We start from the raw sequence: 11523 nt of genomic DNA on the forward strand, positions 1-11523 counted from the left end.
TTGTTTGTTTAGGTATTCTAACTACAATGAGGTATCACCTCACACCAGTCAGAATGGCCGTCATTCAAAAATCCACAAATGACAAATGCTGGAGAGGCTGTGGAGAAAGGGGAACCCTCCTACACTGCTGGTGGGAATGCAGTTTGGTGCAGCCACTGTGGGAAACAGTGTGACGATTCCTCAAAAGACTAGGAATAGACTTACCATATGACCCAGGAAGCCCACTCCTGGGCTTGTATCCAGAAGGAACCCTACTTCAGGATGACACCTGCACCCCAATGTTCATAGCAGCACTATTTATAATAACCAAAACATGGAAACAGCCTAAATGTCCATCAACAGGTGACTGGATAAAGAAGAGGTGGTATATTTATACAATGGAATACTACTCAGCCATAAAAACCGACAACATAATGCCATTTGCAGCAACAAGGATGCTCCTGGAGAATGTCATTCTGAGTGAAGTAAGCCAGAAAGAGAAAGAAAAATACCATATGAGATCGCTCATATGTGGAATCTAAAAAACAAAAACAAAAACAAACAAACAAACAAAAACAAAGCGTAAATACAGGACAGAAATAGACTCATAGACAGAGAATACAGACTTGTGGTTGCCAGAGGGGCGGAGGGTGGGAAGGGATAGAATGGGATTTCAAAATTGTAGAATAGATAAACAAGATTATACTGTATAGCACAGGGAAATAAACACAAAATGTTATGGTAGCTCACAGAGAAAAAAATGTGACAATGAGTGTGTATATGTCCATGTATGACTGAAAAAATGTGCTGAACACTGGAATTTGACAACATTGTAAAATGATTATAAATCAATAAAAAATCTTAAAAATAAAAGAAAACAACCAACCAGCCCGCCAAGAAATTCCTTCCCCAAATACAGTTTCCATGAGAAAAATTAATTTAATGGAAGGATCTCAGTGAGAGAATACTCCCGAGGTAACACAAATAAAAGGGTAATCTATAAAAGAAATGAACATAAACTGAGTAAGCTTCTCAAAAAATTTGACTAGCATGCTAAAAATAAACAGAAGGCTATGAAACAAAAACAGTTGGATATGGATCAAGAACTGTTGGATAAAGAACACATCAGTAATCTCAGAAACAGGAAAATACAGTCACTGAAATGTATTACCCCTCACTTGCAGAGGAAATCTTTTGCTCCTTCAAGATTGAATGGATGGAGGTGATTTTGTTGTGAAAGAATTAGGGACTTCACAGGGTTGTTACCCACTAGTTAACCCCTGATTGGATCATCTGCAATAAAGCTTTGACTCTGCCCAGCAGGAAAAATAAATAAATAAATAAAGCATTAAGATTAAATGTCAAGGCTTCCCGAGTCAATGAAGTACCTTTTCCCTAAACCACATTAACAGCCTTTAACCTAACCATGCTTTGCAAAGCCTACATTGATAGGCGCTGCCTTGTGAAAACCAGAGCTAGGAGGGAAAAGGAGCAGCATTTATCTCAAGCATTTATTTCAAAGTCAAGTCAACTGGTCACGTACTTAGATTCCTTAATATCTAAGATCCATACAGTCATCTACTTGAAATAGCCATGAATCTTAGCCTTCTGCCGAACTCCGACCATCATTCATTACTTGCAGGGTCCTCCATGCTAACAGGGCCACTGCTGTTCCGTCTAGATGATATTTCTAGGAAAAAAAAGAAGTCATCTGTCAGATGACCATTGGAGTACTATTTTTACAATAAAAAAAGTATTTATTGCAATCGCTTAAATGGTGACAGAACATTTGTTAAATCATTTTATGCGTACATGACTCTACTTCATGCCAAATAAGAAGAGACACATAGGTGCAGCCCGTGTAGGCCCTCGGGGTCTGGATTGTGTGGTGTGTTAGAAGCGCGCGCAGCGAGCCAAGAAGCTGTCAGCACCACGAGTGCTGGTGCCAGGAGGGGCCTGAGCAGACTGCGCGGTGCTGACACCCTGCTTTCCCTGACAGTGGTGCTGATGACGAGAAGGACACCGCTGCTGTTGTTCTGGTCCTTGTCAGAACAAGGAATCACAAGTAGGTCTGCTTGAAGCAGGCTTTCCGTATCTTCCAGGAACCAGACACAAAGCATCCGTAGTCTGTGTGAGATGGGAGATGAGGGGCAGGCTGCAAGGACCAGCTGGGACTTGTAGACACAGAGCTTTCTCTTCTATAGCTGTGTTTCTTTCTCATCGCAAATGACATCGATGAGAATGTAAGAGAGTCACTCTTCAGCCTAATCCCCAAAATTATAACTCCAATTCTACCACTAAGTTATATCCACAGCAAATGTAAGATCAGATAAGCAGAATTTACGCAAGTATCCAGTGTTTGTAGCCAACGTAAGAAAAAAAATCCCAACACATAAGTAAAGAATAATTAAGGCACCAATCCAATCTGACCCAATCTGTTATAGGAGACTTGACAGTATCCTGTCAAGGCAGTCATTCAGCAACAAGAACATTATAAAGAATTCTTCAGTAATCAGTTACTAAAATTATTACTGCATGCCATGGATATTCTTCATTTGAATGTGATAACCGTTTGTATAGCATTATGAGGATATGGTTTGCAATCAGTTTTCCTTATTAAGACTGTAGTAGACCAGACGGTATTTTTTTGCCTACATGTTCACAACAAAATCGATTACAAGGAACACCGATCATGATGTTAATAAGGTTCTGAAAAAAAATTTTTTTAAAACGTCAAAGCAGTTTCTGTGGTTTGCAATTACTGTGTGACCTCCTAATATGTCCTAGAACTAAATATGTATTTGTATATGTATGTCTGTATTTATATAAACATGTATGAATGAAGATTATATGTATCTCTTCACAAACTAGCAGCTCTGCCTTCTGTGAAAGTATGACCCTGTGCATGTACTCGGGGTTACTGGCGGGAGTATTTGGCATACAGAGAGGAGTAACTGGCAATATGTCATGCCCACAGTACAGTTTGTTTTCTTTATTTTAATTTTAAGGAGTAGTAAATCTGTTGAATTAAAAAATGAAAGGACTTTCTGGACGGAGTGTTTGGAATCCTCTGCCCTTCTGATGGGTTTAATCATATATTCATAATGATGTACTGAAAACTTAACTGTATTTTGGAGGTACTTTAAAGCAGATAAAGCAAGTATCTTTTTTGCTAAGGATTTTACAATTCAGCTTGATCAACAGATATTTTGTGGGCACATACTGTTAAGCGCTGAGGATTTATTATTTTGCACTTGGGATTCGTAATTCTCACCACCCTCACCCTGCCCCCTGGCACCCATATCTTTCTCCGGTTACTGCCTGTCCAAAGTTCAACTCAGTTCATCTCTGACGTAAAGAATTTAAGTAAAGCTATTGATAGCTTTCTTCAGAGAACCCTTTCAGCATTTTCTAAATATCTACCCACTTTGCACACAGACTCTCTAATCTTGTATTGTTTATACCTACTGTGTACTGTCTCTGTGCCCCACTGATTCTGAAAGTCCCTGCGTAAGTTTAGACAGTGCTTGATTTCTCATAATGCAGGTTTGCACCTGTTCTCAAAACCTTAGTATCTCTATCTGATGGCAGAACCCATTTACAAGATGTGGAGCTCACCTGAGCTCGTCATGACCAGAGATACATGATAGCACTTGGGACGTGGGGTTTGGAATCAGGCTGTTAGGGTTCTAATCCCAACTCTGCTCATGGTGCTATGTGGTTGACCTTAGCCTCTCTCCAGCTTCCTTACCTATAAACTGGGATAGCCTAACTCATAGATTTCTGTGATGCAGATAAGAAAATGCATATTAAATCCCTAGGGCGTGTTCTAACACGTGTAAATACTCAAATATTTGCTATATTTATTTGCGTGTATCTCTGCTTTATATATATTATAGGATATAACTAAAGTTTTCTGGTAATGAAATGAACTTAACAATAGAAATTAGTTTACTCAACAATATGTTTTACTACCAAGTCAATGTTTTGGGTTCATATGTTTATTTTCAGTGAAATGTTAAATTAAGATGCAGAGAGAAACTGAAGGTTAGCTTGCTAAATAGATGCGAGGTGTATGTATCAGTGTTAAGACCCAAAGGCCACACTTTATTGCAGCAATTAGCAATTATATTCCCAATTCAAATAGATACACCTTTAGGAATGAAAAAAAAAAAACCCCATAGATACATATGAGAAGTGTTAGTGGATTCTGATATCAAAATGCTTTACTACTCACAGTGATACATAATTTAGAACAAGAAAAATGGTTGGCTTCCAGCTAGGCAAGATACTGTGTACAGAGCAGATTCCATTTTCAATAATTGGAGTTTGGTTTTTTTTTTTAATTTGAAAATTTGAAGTATTTGACTTTGGCTTTAGATGCCTTTTTAAGTACACAAATAAGATAATATTCAGATAAATAGCCATTGTGTTCATCTTGAGACAGCTATTCATGACTTCTCTATGGGAGCATCTAAGTACCCGTAGAAGAATAGGAGGAGCATTCAGAATGAGGAAGGAAAGAGTGTTCCCTGGCCTGTGCTCAGGAGGCGACATGGGGTACATGAGGTACATGAGGAGGTGTAAGGAAGGTGTGCTAGTGCTGGAGAAAGCCTCGCAGACGTCCCCGTACATAGTTACTGGTGTCAAGCCCTCGAGAATTGCTGCTCAGGGTGGCCTGTGCACCAGCAGTTTTAGCTTTGCCTGACCCAGAGTCTTAGTCCATTTAGATACTAAACATTTAGATTGTTGACATAATTATTTCTTATTTTAGCAAGAAGTGGCCTTACATAGTCTTTGCTTCTTGCATTTCTGGGCATAACTGGAGTGGAAAGATCCTTGAACAAGGCTGGGGTTAATCCGTTGATAACTTATTTATAATTTTATTATTTATTATTTTTAATGGAGGTACCGGGGATTGAACCCAGGACCTCGTGCATGCAAAGCATGTGCTCTACCACTGAGCTACACCTTCCCCCAATCCGTTGATAACGTACAGTTGGTCCTCTGTGTCAGCAGCTCCTCTGCATCAGAGGATTCACACCAACTATAGGTTGTATGTACTGGAGTGTTTACTATTTTGTTTTTTGTTTTTTAAGGAAAAGGAACGATTTATTACTTGTAGTAAGTAAGGAGAACCCCAGGTATTTTTACAATGCTGTGTCTTCTCAAATAGCAAAATTGGGGAATTTTTCAGCTAAGGGTACATGCATATTCATGAAGGGGCTTGGGTTGTATATGCGTATTCATGAAGGGGTTTGAGCAGAAGAGAATTCAGCATAGAATTGGGGCAAAGGTTGACAGAGTCCAAGCTGTAGTTTATTGAAGTCATGAGAGTCAGAAAAGGTCAACATCATGATCCATTAAATTGCAGTTGATCTGATGGTTGAAGACCCCAGGGGGAGTTTAAATTTTCACTTAATATGATAACTCTGGGTCCATCCCTGTTGCTGCACATGCAGTGTTTACTGTTGAAAAATACCTGCGTGTAAGAGGATCCAAGAAGTATGAACCCACGTTATTCAAGGGTCAACTGTATACAGAAGATGCATGTATTGGTTTCTCTTCCTGTACCTTGAAGGGACTGCGATGCTTCTCGAAGCATCGAGAAGTCTAAATGTTATCAGTCTTTATGATACACGGTAAGAGTAAGCCATTATTCAAAAGTCATTATTTTTCTAGAGCTCATCTATGAAATTAGTACTTAGATAGCTAAAAACACCTAAAATAAAGCATAAAAGAATGAAAGGAAGTGGGGAGAAATGGTTTATTAAAGTTTCTGAGAACTAGTATTTACATATTTCTACTTTTACACAAGTTTGGCTAAGGAGTTAGTGGCTTGTTACCTGTATCTTTTTTTTTTTTTTTTGATAATGTTTAGGATTTGCTTTCCTAACAGCTTTCATATATAACATACAGCAGTGTTAATTACATTAATCATGTTGTAATTACATCCCTTGTACTTATTTATCTTATAACTGGAAGTTTGTACATTTTGACTATTCTCATCCAACCTCCCTCCCCCATCTCTGGTAACCACAGTCCTGATCTCTTTTTCTGTGAGTTTGTTTGTTTGCTTGTTTCTTTTTTGAAGTATCTAAAACACTACATTCATTTCTTGTGTACAACATAGTGATACAAAATGTTCACTGTAAGTCTAGTTGCCACCTGTCATCATACAAAAAATTTACATGATTATTGACTATATTCTGCATACTGTACACTTCATCCCTCTACTCATTTATTTTGTGAGTGGAAGTTTGTACCTCTTAATTTACTTCATGTATTTCACCCACTGCTCTAACACCCTCCTTCCCTCTGGCAACCACCAGAGAACAGTTTGTTCTCTGTATCCATGACACTGTTTTTGTTTTGTTATGTTTGTTCATTTGTTTTTTAGATTCCACATATAAGTGAAATAATATGGTATCTGTCTTGCTCTGTCTGACTTACTTAGTATAATACCCTCTAGGTCCATCCATGTTGTAGCAAATGACATAATTTAATTCTTTTTTATGGCTCAGTAATATTCCATCCATTCCAATGGGTATCTTCTTTATCCCTTCATCTGCTGATGGATACTTAGGTTGCTTCCATATCTTGGCTACTGTGAATAATGTTGCAATGAACATAGGGGTGCATATATCTTTTCTAACTAGTCTTTTTGTTTTCTTTGGATAAATACCCAGAAGTGAAATTTCTGGATAGTGGGTAGTTCTATTTTTAATTTTTCGAGGAGCCTCCATACTGTATCCCATAGTGGCTGCACCACTTTGCATTCCCACCAACAGTGCATGAAGGTTCCCTTTTCTCAGCATCCTCACCAACATTTGTTACTTCCTATCTTTTTGATAATAGCCATTCTGACAGGTGTGAGGTAATCTCTCATTGTGGTTCTGATTTGCATTTTCTGAATGATTATGATGTTGAGCATCTTTTCATGTGTGTGTTGGCTAGCTTTGTGTCTTCTTTCTAAAAATGTCTATTCTGTTCCTCTGCCCATTTTTAAATTGGATTTTTTTTTTGATGTTGAGTTATATGAGTTTTTTTTTTTTGATTTGGATATTAACTTCTTAACCGACATATTGTTCACAAATATCTTCTCCCATTCAGTAGGCAGCCTTTTCATTTTGTTGATAGTTTCCTTTGCTGTGCAAAAGCTTTTTAGTTAAATGTAGTCCCATTTGTTTATTTTTGCTTTTGTTTTCCTTGCCTGAGGACACAAAGGTGCCCATTCTTGCCAGTTTTATTCAAGTGTTAGCCACAGCCATCAGATACGTAAAAGAAATAAAAGGCATCCAGATTGGAAAGGAAGGAGTAAAACTGTCACTGTTTGCAGATGAAATGATACAATACACAGGACATTCTAAGAAACCACCAAAAACTATTAGAATAAATAAATTCAGCAAAGTTGCAGGATACAAAAGAAACATACAGAAACCTGTTGCATCTCTATACATTAATTATTAAGTATCATAAAGAGAAAGTAAGAAAACAATTGCATTTACAATTGCATTAAAAAGAATAAAATACCTAGGAATAAATCTAAGGAAGTAAAAGACCTGCACTCGGAAAGATGTAAGACACTGATGTTGGTAAAACCGAATGGCTCTGTGCAGAAGAATGAAACTGGACTACTTTCTCACCACCTTCTTGTTCGGAAATCCATGATTCTCTAGCCCTTACTTTCTAAATTTTGTTGTCGTGGCTTGGTTTCTTTATACAGTCAAGGTCCGTCGTAGTATCTGTGAGAAGACCTAAAGTCTTTGAGATGGGATTCATCTCAACTCATTCAAAGAAGACAGGGAAATGTTTATTCTACAGCTTTGGGGTACCCACTGTTTGTGAGGTATTGTGGTAAATCTTGACAGGATTTACGCTTCCACATTAAGATTTCTTAGAAAGAGGTGAAGACACACAGGAACAACTAAAATCTGATTTAAAATGTAAAAGTGACAAATTCTCTTCGAGTTCAGGGCAAATCAGAACTGCATTAATAAAAAGTAGGAGAAGAATCAGAATATCTTTCATGGTGTAGATTAAAAGGAGCAGGAGAATTTCAATAAGTAGAAACTATGGGGAGAGGTTATTTCTAGTGTGGACAATACTGATAGTATAACACAGTTTGTAAAAGAAAGAACACTTTAGGGAGAAAGTTCAGTTTTCCTGGAGTGTAGTTTAGGTAGGGTGTGTTTTTGAATGTTGAGGGAGGTAGAGAAACCTTTTCCTTTATTTGAAAGGAATGATCATGTTAAGATTTTATTTTTTATTTTAAGGGGAACAGGTGTTGACAGAGAAAAACAGGCAAAATAGAAAGTTGCAACCTTTATTTCTGTATTCTTAAATGGTTTAAATTATTATTTTTTTATACAAAATAATGGATAAGGTTATCTCCTGTGCATAATGCTTTTTATCTAGAGTGTCTTTGTGATGTCCTTTCTCTGCCGGGGAGATGTTCAGGTTTGAAATCTGTATTGAAGCAATTGATCTCAATATAGAATATACTAGAACATGTAAACCATGCTGGGAATTGTCATCTTGGGTGAAGTGAGCAGTTTCCTTTATCTTACCATGAATTTGTTATTTATAATGAGTAAAAAGAAAAATCTAAAAATGAAAGAATGTTTCTATTTTATTTTTTGTAGTTAAATAGATTATATAGAATTCCTATAAACAGTAGTACAAACACATTTGAATTATTAATTCACTCTGTTTTTGTTTTGTTTTGTTAAAATAGATGATTTGGAAAATTTGGGGAATTTTAACTTCTTTTCAATTCCTTCTTTCCTTCCTTCCTTCTTTTCTTTTTTCATCATGTTGATGTTTTAAATTGTGTCGCAAAGCTCATCTTTTGGGGAATTTCCATACTGCCTCTTTGGGGAGTTAATAATTTATCACCTTTGCATCCTTACACAAATTAACCACAATACAACATCTTTCTCTGGGCTACCTTTGCAATTGTAAATGGTATAATTGTTTTAGTGGCTTGCACAAATCAATAGTCAGGGACATTTTAATTAAATGTAAAGTGTTAATTGCCTTTCATAAGCAAATTTAGTGTGGGGAACAAAACAGACCACTAAAAAATAGAAATATTGGTTAGTTTATTTGGATTTAGCTGTATTGAAGTCTTAAGTGATTGCTCAGATCTTCAGAGGAGATGGAAAGGGTAGAAAAAGGCAGTACATGTAGCAGTTTTTTTTTTTTTTTTTCATCACACACTTAAACAGCACTGTTAGGAAGGAAGATATGTCCCTTCTTTTTTTTTTTTTTAATCTGTACTGAAATGTATTTCAATTCTGGTCTTGATGTGGTGACCAGAGGACAGAGACGTTAGTTTTGGTTTGGAGACATAAACATCTAACCTTGAGTCTAATCATATTTCCCTTCTTAATGTGATCCTTGTGCTGGTGAAAAGTGAAAAAAGGACAACTTTGGGGAAAGAGTCTCCCATGCACAGAAGGGGTTGCAGATTGACAGTGAGGGGGCTAAATCCTCCCAGCTCACCTCCGCCATCTCAGCCAAGCAGGAGCCGGCAGCCTCTGAAGTGCCTGCTCAGGATTCACATCCTGTGACCTGCTCAGCTCCTGGCCTCTGCAGAGACCAGCAGTGGGGGAGCCAATTCCTGCCAGTCTGTCATGGGGACCCCTCACCCAGGAGTAGCTGATCTGGGGTCACTTCTTTCACAGCTGTCCCATATCCTGGCTGTGAACAGCTATGAACCAGTGAGGACTTGCTCCCAGTAGTGATCAGGTGGGGGTTGACATTAGAGACCTAGAAGTAAAGACTGCATAATAATTCCCTGGAATCGTCCAAGTCTCCACTCATCTTGCTACAGTTCTGAAATGAGATCTTAAAAATCCCTGCAAATCCTTTTTCACTTTAGCGACTGTACATGTTACTCTCTGTCTGGTCTCCATTTCTCTCTGCACAAGCAGTTTTAGGCTTTATTTAAGTGTTGCATTTCCAAGTGTTCATGACTCTGTGCAGGGCTCGCCACACATCACTCATGCCTTATTTTACTGGGCGAGCGGGTAATTAGCATCTTTCACAATTAGCCAGGATTTGCTCTGCTAATTTCATTCCCTGATGAAGGTGCTAACTTGGCGTGAAACTGTAATATGTTGGGTGATTTATTAATTCTCCACTGATGGGTGGAAATCACATGCCGGGCCTTTACTGTTGAGAAAGTTAACAGCATCCATTTGTAAGAGATGGTATTTGAAAAGTGATGTTGGTGTGATTGAATGTGTGAATGTATAATGAAGTCAACCCAGATAGCCCCTTTCTGATTAAATTGTATTAAAATTATGTGGCAGTTCCTTGGAAAGAGACTCTTAAGGAAGAAATATGTGCTCATCTTTTAAGAGTAGCTGTCAGTCACAGTGTTGTCACTGGGGGCTATAGAGGAAAAAGTCATACCTGTTTTTTAAGCAACAAATAGAAGAAACCATACTGATAGGAAGGCCCTTTGCCTAAACAAGCTGTAATGTATAACTTTGAAAAACACAGGGAGCAAACTTCTTTAAGAAATCCCCAAATTGAGATTTTTGGCACATAAACCACTAGATTTGCGATTACGGGTTTCCCTTATCTTATTTCCACTCCAGGCATAAGCCTTTGATATTTAGGATGAGAATTCACAGTCAAGAAATATACTGAACACTAGGTTTCTGACAACACTTTTCCTGTCCCTTTTTCTCATTTATCTTGAGTTTCCCCCCAAAATCCTATGTTTTAAAAATAGTTCTTTTATCCAGAAGAAATCTGTAGGACATCATCACCTTAACCAAGTGATTAAAGTTAACGTCATCGATGGTGGGGAAAACTGACATTATGTGCCTCTTGATGAGTTGCTTTAAGAAGGACAATTTATGCAGTATTCTTGCCCCAGATTAAATACTCAAGTATCAGATACTCATCAGGGAGAAACAACAGAAATCGAGGAATATACTATAAAGTAACTTTTCCCAAATAATTTTGAAGTAGTCTTTAAAAGGATCAGTGTCAGGAAAGAAAACGAATGGCTTAGGAACGGTGTCAGACTGAAGGAGCCTAAGAGATATGAAAACTAACTTGCATGGTCTCCTGTTGGATCTTTGTTGGGGTAAATTGCTATAAATACGTTATTGAGGCAGTTTGGTAAAATATTGTATGGACTTTATATTAGACAACAGTGATGCATCAGTTTTGTATTTCTTGAATTTTATAAGCGCACTGTGACTATGTAAGACAATGTCTTTGTTCTATGAAGATATACACTGAAAAATTCAGAGGTGAAAGGTAACTAGATCTGCAACTTACTCCCATATGGTTCAGTCAATAAATAATATACACTGTGTGTCTGTTAAGAGAAAGTGAAAGAACGATAAGTATATGTAGCAAAGCGTTTACTATTAGTGCATTTAAGGGAAGGCATCTAGGAATTTATTATACTCTCCTTACAATTTTCTGCAGGGTTATTTTTCTTCAAAATAAAAAGTAGAAAGACTTATGTGGAATTACATCAGATAAATCATGTACATCATAACTGATGTATTTTCC

General features: G+C 37.5%; 1 non-coding gene across 1 annotated transcript; it reads right to left on the reverse strand.

The window, feature by feature from the left end:
• Positions 1-4882: 4882 nt before the first annotated feature.
• Positions 4883-4955, reverse strand: TRNAA-UGC (transfer RNA alanine (anticodon UGC)). The gene has a single exon. It is a non-coding gene; the product is annotated as a tRNA-Ala (tRNA).
• Positions 4956-11523: the final 6568 nt, after the last annotated feature.

This window comes from Camelus bactrianus, chromosome 20 (assembly GCF_048773025.1).
Source record: "Camelus bactrianus isolate YW-2024 breed Bactrian camel chromosome 20, ASM4877302v1, whole genome shotgun sequence".
In the NCBI taxonomy this organism is placed as follows: Eukaryota; Metazoa; Chordata; class Mammalia; order Artiodactyla; family Camelidae; genus Camelus; species Camelus bactrianus.